Source organism: Mixophyes fleayi, chromosome 11 (assembly GCF_038048845.1).
Source record: "Mixophyes fleayi isolate aMixFle1 chromosome 11, aMixFle1.hap1, whole genome shotgun sequence".
Classification (NCBI taxonomy): Eukaryota; Metazoa; Chordata; class Amphibia; order Anura; family Limnodynastidae; genus Mixophyes; species Mixophyes fleayi.
Window position 1 is genome coordinate 77,977,650 of NC_134412.1, and position 22,043 is coordinate 77,999,692.

The 22,043-nt window shown below is 40.5% G+C and overlaps 1 long non-coding RNA gene across 1 annotated transcript; it reads left to right on the forward strand.

Annotated features, from left to right (window-relative positions):
* Positions 1–84: 84 nt before the first annotated feature.
* Positions 85–21,142, forward strand: LOC142106791 (uncharacterized). The gene is made up of 3 exons (XR_012679791.1): positions 85–916; positions 16,339–16,461; positions 19,845–21,142. It is a non-coding gene; the product is annotated as an uncharacterized LOC142106791 (long non-coding RNA).
* Positions 21,143–22,043: the final 901 nt, after the last annotated feature.

A 22,043-nucleotide genomic window follows, 5' to 3' on the forward strand; every position in this document is an offset into this window, starting at 1 on the left:
TGTTGAAGCAGGACCACAGGATCCAGTTACATATAGATGTGTATATTCATGTACATGTTGGAAAAAAACTACTGTAATGCCCCCACTTAGGGATTAAAAAGAGAGACCCCCCCTCCCTTCCTTGGATTTACTTAGTGGAGTGTGGGGGTCGTCTCAGTCTTGCTCGCCCTTCTTCGACTCCCTCCCATTATAAAACAATGTGACAAGCATCCACTCTGCCTCCCTCCCTCCCTCTCTCTCTCTCTCTCTCTCTCTCTCTCTCTCTCTCTCTCTCTCTTGCTCTCTCTCTCTTAATTTTTAGGACTGCCACATTGCCATGCTTGCAAACACCCCTATTCTGCATCAATCGGTAATTGATCCAACAGCAAAAGAAAAAGAAAAATGTCAATCAATAATTCAAAGATCCTTTCTGCAAAACTGGATGGTGCTATCTATATAACAGCAAAGCAGAGCTGGGCAACCAGTGGGGCATCGCTTTCTTTTGGCGTCATGACGGCTGATCACTTATTAATCGCTTCTCCTCCCATCTATAAACCCCCAAAAAATAAAACATTCTAAAGGCATATGTAGGGTATATGTGAGCAGATCGCGACAGCACATCGGATGTGGGGGGGGGGGAGCAGAGCTGTGTGTCCCCTCTACAGAGGTAAACGTGATGTGTAGCAGCCTGCACGCCCTATTCCCTCTCAGTGACATTGCAGCCACAATTGATATTCTGCACCATGCAGTACGCCAGTGGGCTTCCACCTACTAAAATATGCTAATAACATCAGCCATTGTTTAAAGTGAATACCAGGCATCTGGACAGCCCTCTCTAGAAAGCGGAACTCAGGATAGCAGATAGCAGACCCCCCCTTCCCTTAGTGTGCCAGCATCTTGTGTGATATACCTGGACACCATTCTGATTGCAAACCAGGTTGGTGCAAGGGGGAGGGGGTTATACTTGCAACACAATGCTATAAGTAACAGACAGATCACATTTAATTAACTGGCAGTATTTAATACAGATATTGCTAAAATATGTATATACACAAAGCTATTATCTATCACAGCTATATAGATTTCTACTCATTTATTGCATGCATTTTTTTATTTTATTTTTGCAAAACTGTTTAAAGTAAAACTGACAGCTTAGATTCCTCTTCTTAAAATGTTTAATTTACAAAGAAATGATATAATTGTGCACTGACCAACTTACAATTTACCTGTGATATGCACTGTGAGGTGCATGTAAAATATTTCGGGACACGATGCAATATTTATATGTGGGATGAAACTCTTACAGAAGCTGCTTCAGAACCTGTCAGTTCTTTCTCCACTTGTGACAAAAGGTGACTTCAGCTGGCAGATAAGCAAATGGTGCATGATGCTTGCTCATTGTTGCCATCTAGTGGTGCATTTGGTAATATGCAGTTGTGACTGCATAGCAAACAGGTAATATAGACTTGCATGTTAGCGTTAAAAATATGGGGCATATTTGCCAATCACTGCGTTCTGTGGACAATATTTTTTGTTCCTTATCACAATGATAAGGAATAAAAGATTGTGATTATTTATCAAAATTGTTTTTTCTGAAACAGAAGTCAGTATAAACTGCTGTGAATATAGCAGTGTACCTATATCCTATCTCCCCTATGGTCACTATCGCAAAGTGGCCTTTACCATAGTAATCGGAGGGGAGAGCAGATAGTTCAGAGCCAGATTAAGGGCCACATGGGACTGGGGCTGAAAATGATAAAGGGTTTATTATGAGAAATGCCATTCCACTGGAGGTGTGGCCAGTGATGTGTGGGTGTGGCCAGCTGTGTGTGTGTGTGTGTGTGTGTGTGTGTGTGTGTGTGTGTGTGGGCGTGGCCAGCTGTGTGTGGGTGTGGCCAGCACCATGGAGGGCATAGCTTGCACTTCCCTGCAACCACCTACATCTCCCTCCCATCTTCCCTTATATAAAGAGTGCACCACTAACTGGTTCACACAGCATGTATGTAAAGTGCAGAGTGGAAATACATCCCAGGTGTCCCTCATGCCGGCACAAGATCCTGGCTGATCAGGGTAGTACCATAAAATCAGGACTATCCTGATGCAATCGGGATATTTGAGAGGTAAAGGTATGTTATTTTATTGACCACTGAAGATAAAAAATATTAACAATGGTTGATTATTTTTATTTATAAAGTGCTTTAACAGAAACATACATGAAAAATGCTAATTTTCATGTTTTTAACATTAAACAAAGTATAGGGTGCTGAAAACTTAAGAATATATATATATATATATATATATATATATATACATATATATAAATACACTGTCTATTGTATGTATCTATATTGATCTTAATATATAAACATTCACTGTCCACTTTATTAGATATACCTGAACACCTGGTAGTTTATGCAAAAATCTAATCAGCCAATTATGTGGCAGAAACTCAATGCAAAAAAGCATGCAGACATCAGGGGCTGGCTGGGCTGGGGGGGCCGGGGGGCATCTGATCTCTGGGCAGGTCCCATAGTGGGCTACCTTAGGCTGGGTCACTTATAGGCTGCTGAGTCGAGTCTTGCCCCCTGGGCTATAATTTACCAGCCCTCCCCTGACAGACATGGTCAAAAATTACAATTGTAGTTCAGACCAAACACCAGAATGGAGAAGAAATGTGATCTAAGTGACTTTACTGTGGAATGATTGTTGGTGCCATACGGGTAGTTTCAGTACCTCAGAAACTGCTGATCTCTTGGGATTTTTTTACACACAACAGTCTCTAGAGTTTACAGAGAACGGTGCTCAAAACCAGAGCGGCAGTTCTGTGGGTGGAAACGCCTTGTTAATGAGAGACGTCAGAAGAGAATGACCAGCCTGGTTCCAGCTGATAGGATGGCGACAGTAACTCAATTAACCATGGGTGGTATGTAGAAGATCATCTCTGAATGCACAGCACATCCAACCTTGAAGTGGATGTGCTACAGCAGCAGAAGACCAAACAGCACCCTTGTGACCGCCACACAATACAGAGCACCCTTGTGACCGCCACACAATACACAGCACCCTTGTGACCGCCATACAGTACATAGCACCATCGTGACCACCATATAGCACATAGCACCCTTGTCACTGCCACACAATACAGAGGGCAACCTTGTCCCAATCACAAAATGCAAAGGGCAGCCATGAGACCTCCTTCCAATACATAGAGCAAAATATGATTTTTATTGCCACAAACTGTGCAGTTAATGTATGAGAATGTGATTATCAGCTGTTGGTCATTTTCATACCATCTAACACCTCAAATGGGAATGTATAAGATTTGTTATATATAATTATTCTTTCTTCAAGTGTTCAGACATCTGAGCAGACTTAAAAATACAAATAGTCAAACACAGTTACCTGTCAGTGACACCAGGGTATAATTTACTTTGAAAAATTTGGTAATTTTGTAGTAGGAAAAAGAATAAATCCCTATGCTAATACACACGGGCCATTCAAACATGAATATTATATTTTCACATATACCTTGTTGGGCCTGTTTTCACATATCCTCTGTTGTTTTACAGCTATTTTAGGCCATACTATTATATATTTAGAATATTTTTTGTTAGAATAGCTTATGAAATGTTGTCTCATACTGTATCTGAACCCAGTCTCCCCAAACATTCTTTCCTCCTCCAGTTTTAAACCAAAAGAGCAAAGGAGAAACACTATTTATCCTAAAGCTGAAAAAAGTTAATGCTGGCTATGATAGAAAGGTGTCAGAACACACAGCGCATCGCAGCTTGCAGTGTATGGGCTCCGTAGCAGCAGACCAGTCAGAGTGCCCATGCTGACCCTTGCCTACCACTGAAAGTGCCTATAACTGGCACGTGAGTGTCAGAACTGGACCATGGAGCAATAGAAGAAGGTGGTCTGCTCTGATGAATCACGTTTTCTTTTACATCATGAGGACGGCCGAGTGCGTGTTCGTCATTTACCTGGGGAAGAGATGGCACCAGGATGCACTATGGGAAGAAGGCAAGTCGGCAGAGGCAATGTGATTCTCTGGGCAATGTTCTGCTGGGAAACCTTAGGTCATGACATTCATGTGGATGTTACTTTGACACGTACCACCTACCTAAACATTGTTGCAGACCAAGCACACCACTTCGTGGCAACGGTATTCCCTGATGGCAGTGGCCTCTTTCACCAGGATAATGCGCGCTGCCACACTGCGAAAATTGTTGCGAAAATTGTTTGAGGAACATGACAAAGAGTTCAAGGTGTTGAATTTGTCTCTCGTTGTACCAGCTGGTCCTGTATAACTGGGGCACACTTGTTCTCCATATTCAACTCAGTGAACTATGCCTGAGAAAGCCATATCTCTGCTGGGGATTAGAGATCTACTAGCTGAGTAGCAGACAGGAGTAAGATAACTCTGTCCAGGTTTGAATACACAGGCAGGAGTAGAGGCTCTGGTTTGATTTTGAAGCTAAACTTCCTTTCAGCATCTTGGATGTTGCACTAGTCTCTGATGACATTGAAAGGCTAGGCACATTGATGGCATTGAGAAAAGTATCTGCACTAACAAGCAGGTTTGGTGGACTAGTGGCTTGGTGCTCTACTGACAGCAATGGAAGAGTTCTTGGCTTGACTCCTAAGGCAGGTTTTGTTTTTAGGCATTTGAATGTTGCACCAGGCTGGTTGGTAACATTGAGAAAAATATTCAGAAACACTGATGGCAAAAGCTAGCTTAGTTGACAAGAAGTCCATCACTCAGCTGGCTATTATGGAGATTCTAGAAGCCAGGTACTCATTTGGCTGTGATGATGGAGTTTGTTACTTGAATTCCTAGGTGTGTTCTCTATACTATGAATGTTGCACCAGGCTGGTTTGTGACATTGAGACAAATACATGAGTTTGCCCAGTTAGTCACTGCCAGTGATGGTGGAGTCCCAGGTATGAATCTGCTGACAGATATTATTTTAGTACTTAGGATATTGATATTGCACATGCTTAGTGACATTTAGAAAAATCTTACCTCGTAAAGATACTGTGCTGGGTCACTGGACTAGTACCATGTGCTCTACTAACAGAGATGTTAGTCCTGGTTTATGTTCCCTCAGACAGCATTCTGTTAGTACCTTGGATGTTGCTCCAGGCTGGTTGATGACATTGAGTATAATCTCCCTACCAAACAAGCTGGCTCTGTAGACTTGTGGTCAGAGTCTCTGTTCACAGCTAATGGTGAAGTCTCTGGTTCAAACCCCGAGACTGGTTTCTTTTAACTACCTTGCATGAGGCACCAGGATGAATTATGACACTGATGAAAACCATTTCATAAGCTTAAGCTGGCTAAAAGGATTAATATCCTGGTTCTCTCTTTATATAAATGATTGAGGTCTTAGTTCAAATCCCCAAACAGCTGTAGCTTTTGTACCTTGGATTTTACACATGGATTGTTGAAGACATTGAGAAAAATCTCCTCATTTGTTTATACCATGTATTAGCTCAGCTAACTAGTAGCCTAGTGCTCTCCTGTCATTAAATGACTGAGATCCTGGTTCAAATCCCCTTTCTACATTGGTTGGTGCAACTTCCTGGTTTATGATATTGAGAAGAGTCTTCCTACTTACCTGAAGGATGTTCTGTCTTTATTCACATTGAGGGAATGAGATAAGATTGAGATCGAGACGATCATGCCTGTCTGGAGATTCAAACTCAAGGCCATTGATGATGACATCATCGATGATGTCATCATCAAGGGCCTTGAGTTTGAATCCCCAGACAGGCAACATTTACAGCTCCTGTAATTTTACTCAAGGCCCTTGATGATGACCTCATTGATGATGTCATCATCAAGGGCCTTTAATTTTACTCAAGGCCCTTGATGATGACATCATTGATGATGTCATCATCAAGGGCCTTGAGTAAAATTAAAGGAGCTGTAAATGTTGCCTGTCTGGGAAATCAAACTCAAGGCCCTTGATGATGACATCATCAATGATGTCATCATCAAGGGCCTTGAGTAAAATTAAAGTCCATTGATGATATCATCAATGATGTCATCATCAAGGGCCTTGAGTAAAATAAAGTCCCTTGATGATGACATCATCAATGATGTCATCATCAAGGGCCTTGAGTAAAATTAAAGGCCCTTGATGATGACATCATCAATGATGTCATCATCAAGGGCCTTGAGTAAAATTAAAGGAGCTGTAAATGTTGCCTGTCTGGGGATTCAAACCAGGACCTCCTGCATCATAGTCAGCAACCTGTGTACTAGTCAACTGAGCCAGTACGTGATGTGAGCAGCAATGAGACTTTTATCAATGATGGTGTCATCAAGGGCCTTGCGTAAAATTAAAGGAGCTGTAAATGTTGTCTGTCTGGGGATTCAAACCAGGACCTCCTGCACCATAGTCAGCAACCTGTGTACTAGTCAACTGAGCCAGTACATGATGTGAGCAGCAGTGAGACTTTTATCAATGATGATGTCATCAAGGGCCTTGAGTAAAATTAAAGGAGCTGTAAATGTTGTCTGTCTGGGGATTCAAACCAGGACCTCCTGCACCATAGTCAGCAACCTGTGTACTAGTCAACTGAGCCAGTACATGATGTGAGTAGCAGTGAGACTTTTATCAATGATGGTGTTATCAAGGGCCTTAAGTAAAAATAAAGGAACTGTAAATGTTGTCTGTCTGGGGATTCAAACCAGGACCTCCTGCACCATAGTCAGCAACCTGTGTACTAGTCAACTGAGCCAGTACATGATGTGAGCAACAGTGAGACTTTTATCAATGATGGTGTCATCAAGGGCCTTAAGTAAAAATAAAGGAGCTGTAAATGTCTGTCTGGGGATTCAAACTCAAGGCCCTTGATGATGACATCATCAATGATGTCATCATCAAGGGCCTTGAGTAAAATTAAAGGCCCTTGATTATGACATCATCAATGATGTCATCATCAAGGGCCTTGAGTAAAATTAAAGGAGCTGTAAATGTTGCCTGTCTGGGAAATCAAACTCAAGGCCCTTGATGATGACATCATCAATGATGTCATCATCAAGGGCCTTGAGTAAAATTAAAGGCCCTTGATGATGACATCATCAATGATGTCATCATCAAGGGCCTTGAGTAAAATTAAAGTCCCTTGATGATGACATCATCAAAGATGTCATCATCAAGGGCCTTGAGTAAAATTAAAGGAGCTGTAAATGTTGCCTGTCTAGGGATTCAAACTCAAGGCCCTTGATGATGACATCATCAAGATGTCATCATCAAGGGCCTTGAGTAAAATTAAAGTCCCTTGATGATGACATCATCAATGATGTCATCATCAAGGGCCTTGAGTAAAATTAAAGGAGCTGTAAATGTTGCCTGTCTGGGGATTCAAACCAGGACCTCCTGCATCATAGTCAGCAACCTGTGTACTAGTCAACTGAGCCAGTACGTGATGTGAGCAGCAATGAGACTTTTATCAATGATGGTGTCATCAAGGGCCTTGCGTAAAATTAAAGGAGCTGTAAATGTTGTCTGTCTGGGGATTCAAACCAGGACCTCCTGCACCATAGTCAGCAACCTGTGTACTAGTCAACTGAGCCAGTGCATGATGTGAGCAGCAGTGAGACTTTTATCAATGATGATGTCATCAAGGGCCTTGAGTAAAATTAAAGGAGCTGTAAATGTTGCCTGTCTGGGGATTCAAACCAGGACCTCCTGCATCATAGTCAGCAACCTGTGTACTAGTCAACTGAGCCAGTACGTGATGTGAGCAGCAATGAGACTTTTATCAATGATGGTGTCATCAAGGGCCTTGCGTAAAATTAAAGGAGCTGTAAATGTTGTCTGTCTGGGGATTCAAACCAGGACCTCCTGCACCATAGTCAGCAACCTGTGTACTAGTCAACTGAGCCAGTACATGATGTGAGCAGCAGTGAGACTTTTATCAATGATGATGTCATCAAGGGCCTTGAGTAAAATTAAAGGAGCTGTAAATGTTGTCTGTCTGGGGATTCAAACCAGGACCTCCTGCACCATAGTCAGCAACCTGTGTACTAGTCAACTGAGCCAGTACATGATGTGAGCAGCAGTGAGACTTTTATCAATGATGGTGTTATCAAGGGCCTTAAGTAAAAATAAAGGAACTGTAAATGTTGTCTGTCTGGGGATTCAAACCAGGACCTCCTGCACCATAGTCAGCAACCTGTGTACTAGTCAACTGAGCCAGTACATGATGTGAGCAACAGTGAGACTTTTATCAATGATGGTGTCATCAAGGGCCTTAAGTAAAAATAAAGGAGCTGTAAATGTCTGTCTGGGGATTCAAACTCAAGGCCCTTGATGATGACATCATCAATGATGTCATCATCAAGGGCCTTGAGTAAAATTAAAGGCCCTTGATTATGACATCATCAATGATGTCATCATCAAGGGCCTTGAGTAAAATTAAAGGAGCTGTAAATGTTGCCTGTCTGGGAAATCAAACTCAAGGCCCTTGATGATGACATCATCAATGATGTCATCATCAAGGGCCTTGAGTAAAATTAAAGGCCCTTGATGATGACATCATCAATGATGTCATCATCAAGGGCCTTGAGTAAAATTAAAGTCCCTTGATGATGACATCATCAAAGATGTCATCATCAAGGGCCTTGAGTAAAATTAAAGGAGCTGTAAATGTTGCCTGTCTAGGGATTCAAACTCAAGGCCCTTGATGATGACATCATCAAGATGTCATCATCAAGGGCCTTGAGTAAAATTAAAGTCCCTTGATGATGACATCATCAATGATGTCATCATCAAGGGCCTTGAGTAAAATTAAAGGAGCTGTAAATGTTGCCTGTCTGGGGATTCAAACCAGGACCTCCTGCATCATAGTCAGCAACCTGTGTACTAGTCAACTGAGCCAGTACGTGATGTGAGCAGCAATGAGACTTTTATCAATGATGGTGTCATCAAGGGCCTTGCGTAAAATTAAAGGAGCTGTAAATGTTGTCTGTCTGGGGATTCAAACCAGGACCTCCTGCACCATAGTCAGCAACCTGTGTACTAGTCAACTGAGCCAGTGCATGATGTGAGCAGCAGTGAGACTTTTATCAATGATGATGTAATCAAGGGCCTTGAGCAAAATTAAAGGAGCTGTAAATGTTGCCTGTGTGGGGATTCAAACCAGGACCTCCTGCATCATAGTCAGCAACCTGTGTACTAGTCAACTGAGCCAGTATGTGATGTGAGTAGCAATGAGACTTTTATCAATGATGGTGTCATCAAGGGCCTTGCGTAAAAATAAAGGAGCTGTAAATGTTGTCTGTCTGGGGATTCAAACCAGGACCTCCTGCACCATAGTCAGCAACCTGTGTACTAGTCAACTGAGCCAGTACATGATGTGAGCAGCAGTGAGACTTTTATCAATGATGGTGTTATCAAGGGCCTTAAGTAAAAATAAAGGAACTGTAAATGTTGTCTGTCTGGGGATTCAAACCAGGACCTCCTGCACCATAGTCAGCAACCTGTGTACTAGTCAACTGAGCCAGTACATGATGTGAGCAACAGTGAGACTTTTATCAATGATGGTGTCATCAAGGGCCTTAAGTAAAAATAAAGGAGCTGTAAATGTCTGTCTGGGGATTCAAACTCAAGGCCCTTGATGATGACATCATCAATGATGTCATCATCAAGGGCCTTGAGTAAAATTAAAGGCCCTTGATTATGACATCATCAATGATGTCATCATCAAGGGCCTTGAGTAAAATTAAAGGAGCTGTAAATGTTGCCTGTCTGGGAAATCAAACTCAAGGCCCTTGATGATGACATCATCAATGATGTCATCATCAAGGGCCTTGAGTAAAATTAAAGGCCCTTGATGATGACATCATCAATGATGTCATCATCAAGGGCCTTGAGTAAAATTAAAGTCCCTTGATGATGACATCATCAATGATGTCATCATCAAGGGCCTTGAGTAAAATTAAAGGAGCTGTAAATGTTGCCTGTCTGGGAAATCAAACTCAAGGCCCTTGATGATGACATCATCAATGATGTCATCATCAAGGGCCTTGAGTAAAATTAAAGGCCCTTGATGATGACATCATCAATGATGTCATCATCAAGGGCCTTGAGTAAAATTAAAGGCCCTTGATGATGACATCATCAATGATGTCATCATCAAGGGCCTTGAGTAAAATTAAAGGAGCTGTAAATGTTGCCTGTCTGGGAAATCAAACTCAAGGCCCTTGATGATGACATCATCAATGATGTCATCATCAAGGGCCTTGAGTAAAATTAAAGGCCCTTGATGATGACATCATCAATGATGTCATCATCAAGGGCCTTGAGTAAAATTAAAGTCCCTTGATGATGACATCATCAAAGATGTCATCATCAAGGGCCTTGAGTAAAATTAAAGGAGCTGTAAATGTTGCCTGTCTAGGGATTCAAACTCAAGGCCCTTGATGATGACATCATCAAGATGTCATCATCAAGGGCCTTGAGTAAAATTAAAGTCCCTTGATGATGACATCATCAATGATGTCATCATCAAGGGCCTTGAGTAAAATTAAAGGAGCTGTAAATGTTGCCTGTCTGGGGATTCAAACCAGGACCTCCTGCATCATAGTCAGCAACCTGTGTACTAGTCAACTGAGCCAGTACGTGATGTGAGCAGCAATGAGACTTTTATCAATGATGGTGTCATCAAGGGCCTTGCGTAAAATTAAAGGAGCTGTAAATGTTGTCTGTCTGGGGATTCAAACCAGGACCTCCTGCACCATAGTCAGCAACCTGTGTACTAGTCAACTGAGCCAGTGCATGATGTGAGCAGCAGTGAGACTTTTATCAATGATGATGTCATCAAGGGCCTTGAGTAAAATTAAAGGAGCTGTAAATGTTGCCTGTGTGGGGATTCAAACCAGGACCTCCTGCATCATAGTCAGCAACCTGTGTACTAGTCAACTGAGCCAGTATGTGATGTGAGTAGCAATGAGACTTTTATCAATGATGGTGTCATCAAGGGCCTTGCGTAAAAATAAAGGAGCTGTAAATGTTGTCTGTCTGGGGATTCAAACCAGGACCTCCTGCACCATAGTCAGCAACCTGTGTACTAGTCAACTGAGCCAGTACATGATGTGAGCAGCAGTGAGACTTTTATCAATGATGGTGTTATCAAGGGCCTTAAGTAAAAATAAAGGAACTGTAAATGTTGTCTGTCTGGGGATTCAAACCAGGACCTCCTGCACCATAGTCAGCAACCTGTGTACTAGTCAACTGAGCCAGTACATGATGTGAGCAACAGTGAGACTTTTATCAATGATGGTGTCATCAAGGGCCTTAAGTAAAAATAAAGGAGCTGTAAATGTCTGTCTGGGGATTCAAACTCAAGGCCCTTGATGATGACATCATCAATGATGTCATCATCAAGGGCCTTGAGTAAAATTAAAGGCCCTTGATTATGACATCATCAATGATGTCATCATCAAGGGCCTTGAGTAAAATTAAAGGAGCTGTAAATGTTGCCTGTCTGGGAAATCAAACTCAAGGCCCTTGATGATGACATCATCAATGATGTCATCATCAAGGGCCTTGAGTAAAATTAAAGGCCCTTGATGATGACATCATCAATGATGTCATCATCAAGGGCCTTGAGTAAAATTAAAGTCCCTTGATGATGACATCATCAAAGATGTCATCATCAAGGGCCTTGAGTAAAATTAAAGGAGCTGTAAATGTTGCCTGTCTAGGGATTCAAACTCAAGGCCCTTGATGATGACATCATCAAGATGTCATCATCAAGGGCCTTGAGTAAAATTAAAGTCCCTTGATGATGACATCATCAATGATGTCATCATCAAGGGCCTTGAGTAAAATTAAAGGAGCTGTAAATGTTGCCTGTCTGGGGATTCAAACCAGGACCTCCTGCATCATAGTCAGCAACCTGTGTACTAGTCAACTGAGCCAGTACGTGATGTGAGCAGCAATGAGACTTTTATCAATGATGGTGTCATCAAGGGCCTTGAGTAAAATTAAAGGAGCTGTAAATGTTGTCTGTCTGGGGATTCAAACCAGGACCTCCTGCACCATAGTCAGCAACCTGTGTACTAGTCAACTGAGCCAGTACATGATGTGAGCAGCAGTGAGACTTTTATCAATGATGATGTCATCAAGGGCCTTGAGTAAAATTAAAGGAGCTGTAAATGTTGCCTGTGTGGGGATTCAAACCAGGACCTCCTGCATCATAGTCAGCAACCTGTGTACTAGTCAACTGAGGCAGTACGTGATGTGAGCAGCAATGAGACTTTTATCAATGATGGTGTCATCAAGGGCCTTGAGTAAAAATAAAGGAGCTGTAAATGTTGCCTGTGTGGGGATTCAAACCAGGACCTCCTGCACCATAGTCAGCAACCTGTGTACTAGTCAACTGAGCCAGTACGTGATGTGAGCAGCAATGAGACTTTTATCAATGATGGTGTCATCAAGGGCCTTGTGTAAAATTAAAGGAGCTGTAAATGTTGTCTGTCTGGGGATTCAAACCAGGACCTCCTGCACCATAGTCAGCAACCTGTGTACTAGTCAACTGAGCTAGTACATGATGTAAGCAGCAGTGAGACTTTTATCAATGATGATGTCATCAAGGGCCTTGAGTAAAATTAAAGGAGCTGTAAATGTTGCCTGTGTGGGGATTCAAACTCAAGGCCCTTGATGATGACATCATCAATGATGTCATCATCAAGGGCCTTGAGTAAAATTAAAGGCCCTTGATTATGACATCATCAATGATGTCATCATCAAGGGCCTTGAGTAAAATTAAAGGAGCTGTAAATGTTGCCTGTCTGGGGATTCAAACTCAAGGCTCTTGATGATGACATCATCAAGATGTCATCATCAAGGGCCTTGAGTAAAATTAAAGGCCCTTGATGATGACATCATCAATGATGTCATCATCAAGGGCCTTGAGTAAAATTAAAGGAGCTGTAAATGTTGCCTGTCTGGGGATTCAAACCAGGACCTCCTGCACCATAGTCAGCAACCTGTGTATGAGTCAACTGAGCCAGTACATGATGTGAGCAGCAGTGAGACTTTTATCAATGATGATGTCATCAAGGGCCTTGAGTAAAATTAAAGGAGCTGTAAATGTTGCCTGTCTGGGGATTCAAACCAGGACCTCCTGCACCATAGTCAGCAACCTGTTTATGAGTCAACTGAGCCAGTACATGATGTGAGCAGCAGTGAGACTTTTATCAATGATGATGTCATCGAGGGCCTTGAGTAAAATTAAAATAGCTGTAAATGTTGCCTGTGTGGGGATTCAAACCAGGACCTCTTGCATCATAGTCAGCAACCTGTGTACTAGTCAACTGAGCCAGTACAAGATGTGAGCAGCAATGAGACTTTTATCAATGATGGTGTCATCAAGGGCCTTGAGTAAAAATAAAGGAGCTGTATATGTTGTCTGTCTGGGGATTCAAACCAGGACCTCCTGCACCATAGTCAGCAACCTGTTTATGAGTCAACTGAGCCAGTACATGATGTGAGCAGCAGTGAGACTTTTATCAATGATGATGTCATCGAGGGCCTTGAGTAAAATTAAAATAGCTGTAAATGTTGCATGTGTGGGGATTCAAACCAGGACCTCTTGCATCATAGTCAGCAACCTGTGTACTAGTCAACTGAGCCAATACGTGATACGAGCAGCAGGGAGACTTTTATCAATGATGGTGTCATCAAGGGCCTTGAGTAAAAATAAAGGAGCTGTAAATGTTGTCTGTCTGGGGATTCAAACCAGGACCTCCTGCACCATAGTCAGCAACCTGTGTACTAGTCAACTGAGCCAGTACATGATGTGAGCAGCAGTGAGACTTTTATCAATGATGATGTCATCAAGGGCCTTGAGTAAAATTAAAGGAGCTGTAAATGTTGCCTGTCTGGTGATTCAAACTCAAGGCCCTTGATGATGACATCATCAATGATGTCATCATCAAGGGCCTTGAGTAAAATTAAAGGCCCTTGATGATGACATCATCAATGATGTCATCATCAAGGGCCTTGAGTAAAATTAAAGGAGCTGTAAATGTTGCCTGTCTGGGGATTCAAACTCAAGGCCCTTGATGATGACATCATCAAGATGTCATCATCAAGGGCCTTGAGTAAAATTAAAGGCCCTTGATGATGACATCATCAATGATGTCATCATCAAGGGCCTTGAGTAAAATTAAAGGAGCTGTAAATGTTGCCTGTGTGGGGATTAAAACCAGGACCTCCTGCATCATAGTCAGCAACCTGTGTACTAGTCAACTGAGCCAGTACATGATGTGAGCAGCAGTGAGACTTTTATCAATGATGATGTCATCAAGGGCCTTGAGTAAAATTAAAGGAGCTGTAAATGTTGTCTGTCTGGGGATTCAAACGAGGACCTCCTGCACCATAGTCAGCAACCTGTGTACTAGTCAACTGAGCCAGTACACGATGTGAGCATCAGTGAGACTTTTATCAATGATAATGTAATCAAGGGCCTTGAGTAAAATTAAAGGAGCTGTAAATGTTCCCTGGTTGGGGATTCAAACACAGGACACCAGAGCTGCTGTAAACAGACCACCTATCCACTAGGCCATCAAGCTAGAACATTTGTTGAAGATATGGAGAGACTTTTCTCATAGACTTTATCAATCTTGTCGCAAAATGAAATGTGCTAAAAAGGAAGCCACTCGGAATTCAAAGCAGGGCCTCTATTATGACTGTCCATGGGCACCTCACTACTAGTCAACTGTGCTAACTTATACTTTTCTCAATCAGTCTGCTGCAACATTCAATTTACTAAAATGAAACCAGACAGGGGATTCAACCCACAGCCTCCTCTGTTACTGCACGTAAAGTACGTGGCTACTAGACTGCTGAGCCATTTCTTTCTTCAAGCAAGGTGCAAGACTTTTCTCACTGTCTCCAATAAGTAACAGGCCATGTTTCTGAACTGCAAGTCCCAGCAAACTCAATAAACCTCTGTTTGACCATCAATGGAGAGAGTCCAGTCACAACTGTTCTAATATTCTATTTGTTTTTTTCTGCAATTGTTTTTTTTTTGTAGGTGTCATGCGTGTCGGATTTATTGTCATCATTAATACGTACTCAACCCAAAGAATATACCTTTAAAGACAACTTCAATATAATTACACAATTTAAGATCAACTCCAGATCCTTCTGGAAAATTATCAGAAAACACTGGCCAATATTACTCAAAGATGAAAAACTATCAACTATTCTACCTCAGAAACTTAAATTTACCTATAAAAAGGATATTCAGAGATGAAGCCTGATGGATTTTTGATTTAGAAACTAGCAGCAAAAGGGCTGAACCTCATCACCTCCTTAGGTAATAACTATACATATATATATATATATATATATATATATATATATATATATATACACATATACATATATATATATATATATATATATATATATATATGTATATGTATATATATATATATATATATATATATATATATATATAATTTTTAATCCTTGAGTTCGTTAAAGGCTATGCCCACTTCCTTGTATATGGGTGACCATACTATCTGTTCATTCTCTACATACTCCGTTCTCTCTATAAGTAAGGATTACATTATTATTACATTATAACTGAGAATGAAGTGAGTGTATAAATGATCTATGTATTGTGACATTATGAATTGTATCTTATATGTTCACTGTAATATTTCATTGTTATAATATAAGCGGATGTATTACTTGCTATCTCGATAGCATCATCATCGTCATCATGAATCTTATAACAGGAATTGGGAGTCACAACAGATACTCCTGAGAGGTGGAGATGTGTATTGTGCTAGGCTGCATCTCTAGAGGGCGTGGTACACTTATGTGTTCATGCGCTTACACCCCTCACTCAATCTGCCCCTTCATAAGCAGATTACAAATCCATATGCATTTAATGAAGCAAAACACATTTTTTCAGTCCACAGTTGGACATCTAACTTTAAATTGGACCCTTATTCCTTTCACCTCTCGTTCCTTGTTTATGATTTGCTGACTTGAGTCTCTAAGGCTCATTTAAAAAAAGTGCAAAAATGCAGTATATTAGTGCTGTCAGGCACCTGTTTTTATTATCTTAATTTAGACAACAATCATATGAAAAAAATCATAATATGAAATACTGCTTTCATGAACATCTTCTTGCTTTTTTACTCTGCTTTAATGTCAGGATGGCAAATTATTTGACAACATAAAGATCCAATACACTTTCTTGTGACGCTAATGCTAAATTAACAGAGCCCAGCTCTCTAGACAACGGCCGACTTATTCAGCATCGGTCACCTTGAACAGTGAAACAGACAGGTTTTTATACTTGACACTCCTCCCACAGACCTAGTTTGATGGGCAGGAGACACTCCCACCTTCCCTTTAAAAAGGAGTTCTCATCAGCTGCTCTGATTGACTGCAGACCATCAGCCTACTGTATCTGTGGGACAAGACACTTTCAAGGAATGTAAGTTAAATCAGACTTTACACTATTATTTTGTCACACATATGTCCTCCACCTGTTTATCTTTAAACTAGGTGCACTGCTGTACAAATGTGTTACTCTGCAGCTTGCCAGCTAATTACTCAACTCCTCTTTTAGAAGTTTGTGGCAAACATATCCCTTTGTCACAATATATATGTGTGTGTATATATATATATATATATATATATATATACACAAGTTAACCCGTGCATGATACTCATGCATTCTTGTCAAATCAAGCTACTTAAGGTGTTAAAAAGGTTCTTGTCATGCATTTGGGCCATAGCCCAGGCCTCAACCACCAACCACTCCCCACTGTCACCCCCGGCAACCACCAACCACTCCCCACTGTCACCCCCGGCAACCACCAACCACTCCCAACTGTCACTTCTCCTTCAAGAAATATATATATATATTTTTTAAATCTTTATAAACACTTTTAACAATTAACAAATTAAATTAACAAATTAAAAACATCTTAGTATACCAAATTTCAGCCCTTTCTGAATATTCTTTTCCACACACACTAAGAATTTAGTAGGTCAGTGTATAACTCCGCCCAGCAGGTGGCGCTGCAGCTTGGTTTTATTTTTTCCCACACACACACACACAGACAGATTAACACACGCCACTAGACATTTATATTGTAGATATTGATAGAGTTATACATAAATCGGGTTCCAGCAGAATAAACAGATACAGTACCAAATGACGCCATTTACTATGGACACAGTGAAAATGGCAATACTAGGACCCCACACCTGTATTCCATTATACATGGCGTGGGGTCCGGGTATTGCTACTTTAAATCCACCATTTTCACTGTTTTCACATAACGTCCATAGTAAGTGACGTCATTTGGTACTGTAGCTGTTTAGGGCATTCGGATTTTACAGTGGACACTGATTTAAACCTTCGGACAAACTTCATGTCTGATATATGGTAAGTAGTGATTTAATTACTGTTGGGTTTATACCCATCGTTATTCTCCTCTCGTTTAAAACAATGTCGGCTTTTACAGCGCAGTGTTAATGAGTACCACCGTTTCTTCGGTCCACTATCATATTGCCAATACATATGTCTGTCTAATCAACCTGGTGATCATCTTAGAATTTCTACTTGACTGGCAAAAAGTTATTACCAAAAGGAAGTCTGTTTTGATCACGACCAGGAGGATTCAGTTCAAGTTTCCTAGTATAAGGCAACTGCAGGTCTTGGAACCAGGCGATTGTCTGATTTGAAAAACCTCTGGATCCAGGAGTAAAGATCACTAGACCTTGAATGTGCTGGTTTTGAGACCTTTATCTAGCTGCTCTGGAAGAAAATCCAGTTTCAGAGCAATGTTAGGACCGTCCAATAGGTTACACCTATTATTATTAGACAGCAATGATAGTAAGGAGAGAAACAGCTTCCACATTTTCAAATAGATTTTGGTTTTAATTCTTAAGTAGAGTTTAAATTCAAACTCATCTGAAACTGATCTGTTTAATGTCCAGGCTGACCATTAGGGTTTTGTTTCTTCCAGATGTAGCACTGATTCCTCAAACATGATGTTCCTGTTGGTTGGATGGATCCAGGATTCTTTCTAAGGCAGTATAGTGCTATCAGTATGACACATGCCTTGTCTTACACTATATCTTTCACCACTCTCGAGATGGATCGTGGAAGAGAAATATACACCGGTGAATTATTCCACTTCTGTGCTCTCCCACCTACTTCAGATCCTCAACCAGACCCAGACATAAGACAGCATGAGCTGGAAGACAGAAAGACTATGAGCATTGGGACCCCCTGCTATACTGAAAACCAGCCACAGCTTGGTTAAGGCACGGATGGTTTTTCGGTACTGGGGCTCTTCCCAAGCCCTCGGAATTGTGGGAGCCAGTGTAATTAGTATGATTGGGACCACTTCTCCACATTATGCCAAAAAGGTAAAAAAAAAAATCTATAATATAAAAGCCTAGTGGCGTGTGTTAGTCTGTGTGTGGAAAAAAACAAAACAAGCTGCAGCGCCACCTGCTGGGCGGGAGTTATACACTGACCTACTAAATTCTTAGCATTATCTAATATGTAAAAGTAAAAGCCTAGTGGCGTGTGTTAGTGTGTGTGGAAAAAACTATTTTCTCAGAAAGGGCTCATCCAATTGACCTGAAATTTGGTATACTGACATTATTTGACAAAAAAATTAGAATAGTGAAGTCAGTTAACTTCCATCATCCCCCCTTCCCCCCGTGGGAGGGGTAGCAAAGGCTAAATTTAGGAGTTGAGGGGTCAAACTCATTTTCGTGAGGTAATTTTACCTCGTGAACACACATTAAAAAAGGGCGCTTGCATCGGGAAGTAACGCTCTTCCCCTGAGGAGGCCTGGGCTAGGCCCAAATGCATGACAAGAACCTTTTTAAGACCTTAAGTTGCTTGATTTGACTAGAATGCATGAGTATCATGCATGGGTTAACTTGTAAAAAAATAAAAACCCAAAACACTCAAAATTTTCACATATACTTTTTATGAATAAATGACCCTCCCATACCACTTTATTATTTCTTGCTCTGTTGCTGGGTGGTAGGGGGTTGTATACCCTGAGAGTAGGGGCACACTGTATTTTTCAATCCTCCCACTGAGACACCAGCCCATTGCACACCAACCTGGGTCTGGTTTCCACTATAACCGAGGACCTCACACCTATTGCTGGGGGATTTGACTGTGAGACATTCTGCCTGTTTTTTTTAACTATAATTATCATTATTATTTTATTGCAAGGAGCAAGTGAGTCTGCAAATGCCCTTCTCTTCTGAAAGGGTCCCATTAAATATATAAGCCTACCTTCAGCAGACAAGGGCATTTCTAAGTACACTTTGAGTAATGTAATAAAAAGCTTTACACACAGAGTGACGCACTATAAAACCATCCCTGGTGTCCTCTTACACACTTGATTTATTTACGCCATTTACGGGTAGAATGTTGGGCTTCCACTTGACATTTAGTGCAGCTCCTAAAGATTTTTTTTTTTCTCTTCTCACATTAAAGTACACTTTCAGTCTCTGCAGGTGGCTCCGGAGTGCAGAGAGGGAACTTGCACCTTGCAAGATGTTGGTTGGACCATGGAAGCGCAGAGCTCCAAAACCAAGACATTGTAAACATTTTAAATGCGTTCCTGTGATGGCATTATCTCTGGTGACACTGTGATAGCATACACACTGGGGCACAGTGTAGCAAAAACACTTTTAGAAGAATGCTGCAAAGAGATCTGTTTGTTCTATTAAAACAATTTGTATGATGAATGCGTGCGGATTTAATTGCCGGTTATACTCTGCTGTTTGCTCTGCCTCTGAAAAACAAAATTTAATCTATATTCTTTATTCCAGGTTTGAACACAGTTATAGTTTCCAACAGTTCGGTGAACCATCCAGGAGAGGGCACTAGCGAGCTGGGCAAGACTTACTTGGTGTTGAGAGATGCGGGCCAGCCAAAAGCCAGGAGGAATCTGAGCAGCATCTGTGTAGACTGATGCTGAAGAGAAGTGCTCATTGCAAATGTAATATTTGGTAAAGCCACAAATAGAATAGTATTTGGGGGAATGATTTAGATCATTTACTGTGGGACTGGTTAAATTAAAACGAAATTAAAACCTTTTCAAGTGGAAATAATGTTTCTTTTATGCTTAAACATTTGCCGTAAAAGCACAAGTGATTAAACGTGGCTTTATGTTACAGTCTTTAACGTTTTTGTGACAAAGATGTTTATTTTTTTATATAAACGTTATTCATATGAGCAGACAGGGGGTGCTTGTTAATAAGAAATAAAATTATGAAGAGATTTATGATTTGTTTATACTGTTGTAAGGTAGATAAAGGAAAAAGAGTGTAGGTCATAGCGCTGCAAATCTTATCCCTACTAAAAAACAGTTTGACAGACATGCGAGAACTCAAACAAAATGAGAAAAAGATAAAACATCTGCGTTGATATTGGAACATTAATATTAAAGAAATTCTATTTTAAGAAAGTATGGTTTTTAATGTTTGGAAAATATGGAGATTATTAGAGTTTCAATGGCCCATGGTGGATAAGTGCATACAGAAAATATTTGGAATAGATAATGAAATTAAACTTGCTGTAGCTAGACTATCAGAAAGTATGGAAGAAACAACAGAGTAAGTCATTAAAGGCAGACAGATGTTATAGACTTCAATTAGAAAATGTCAGATATATTTAGGAATTTGTTTGAACACAGAAACAACTTTTAGAGTTAGAGAATTGTGGGAAAATAACAATATAGTCAAGAGACATGTACAACCAGTGTTACGCGGCTGGTTCTAATCTCCGGAGCCCCTGGGACCTTCTATTTATACTGTACCGAGATGGACACGTGAAAAGGACCTCCCCTTTACCTTGTATGTCCCTGGTTTTTGATATGTAATGTTTTTCCCATGTTTTGGTTCTGCAGAATACTGCGGCTCCTTACAAATCAACAGTAGTAATAATAATATTTGTCAGGCATTACAAAGTGTAGTTTTAAAAATAAATATTGTTTAGTTTCAATTGATGTAGTCAACTGTAGAACATTTTGGAGTATCTACACAACGCTTAGGTAAGAGACTACTATGATTTAACCTCCATTTTGTTTACAATGCTCCATTTTAGAATTAAATTTAAACATAATCAAAAGTTGAATAAAGTTATATTTTACATATACATTTTATAGAGAATTGTTTAAGATTGGAAAACAAATTGCAGATAGTATCTTAACTAATTCAATCATGTCATGCTGATTTGTAAAATGCAGAGATGCTTATTCTAAAAGGTTTAAGACGCTAGAATGAGCTGAACTCTTAACTATCAAACCAACTTGTAGGATTGCATGCAGATTTAATTGGCTGTTAGGCTCTGCTGTGCTGTGCCTCTAAAAAAAAATAAAGCTTCATAAAAGTTTTCATCTACTTTAATTATTCAGGTTTGAATACAGTTCCAGTTTACAACAGTACTTCCATCTGAGAATGTTTGGTTATTGTACAAATATCATAGTTTATTTATTCTGTTATCACTGTCCTAATCATACACACCTAACAGGCATCTTCATTTTAGTACTTCCGTCTAGCACAGCTGTTCATGACTGTCTGATGATCTCTGCAGACCCCCACCTGTAAGGGGCTAAGGGGTATATTTACTAAATTGCAGGTTTGAAAAAGTGGAGATGTTGCCTATAGCAACCAATCACATTCTAGTTATCATTTATTAAGTACATTCTACAAAATGACAGCTAGAATACTGATTGGTTGCTATAGGCAGCATCTCCACTTTTTTCAAACCAGCAGTTTAGTAAATATACCCCTTAGTGTGTACAATGTCATTGGTATTATTGTTATTGTAGTAACATCATGTGCCTGTGTATGGTGGATTGGTGTTTCCATGCATATTGTATATGTATATCTCTTGTACAGCCCGTATGCCTCTACTCACTAACTGCAGACTATACACTTATACAGATAAGGAACCTCTAATGACCACCAGCTAAGAGACAACTTTAAAGGTCCAGTAAATATAAACCCCTTTGAAAGTATCTCAAC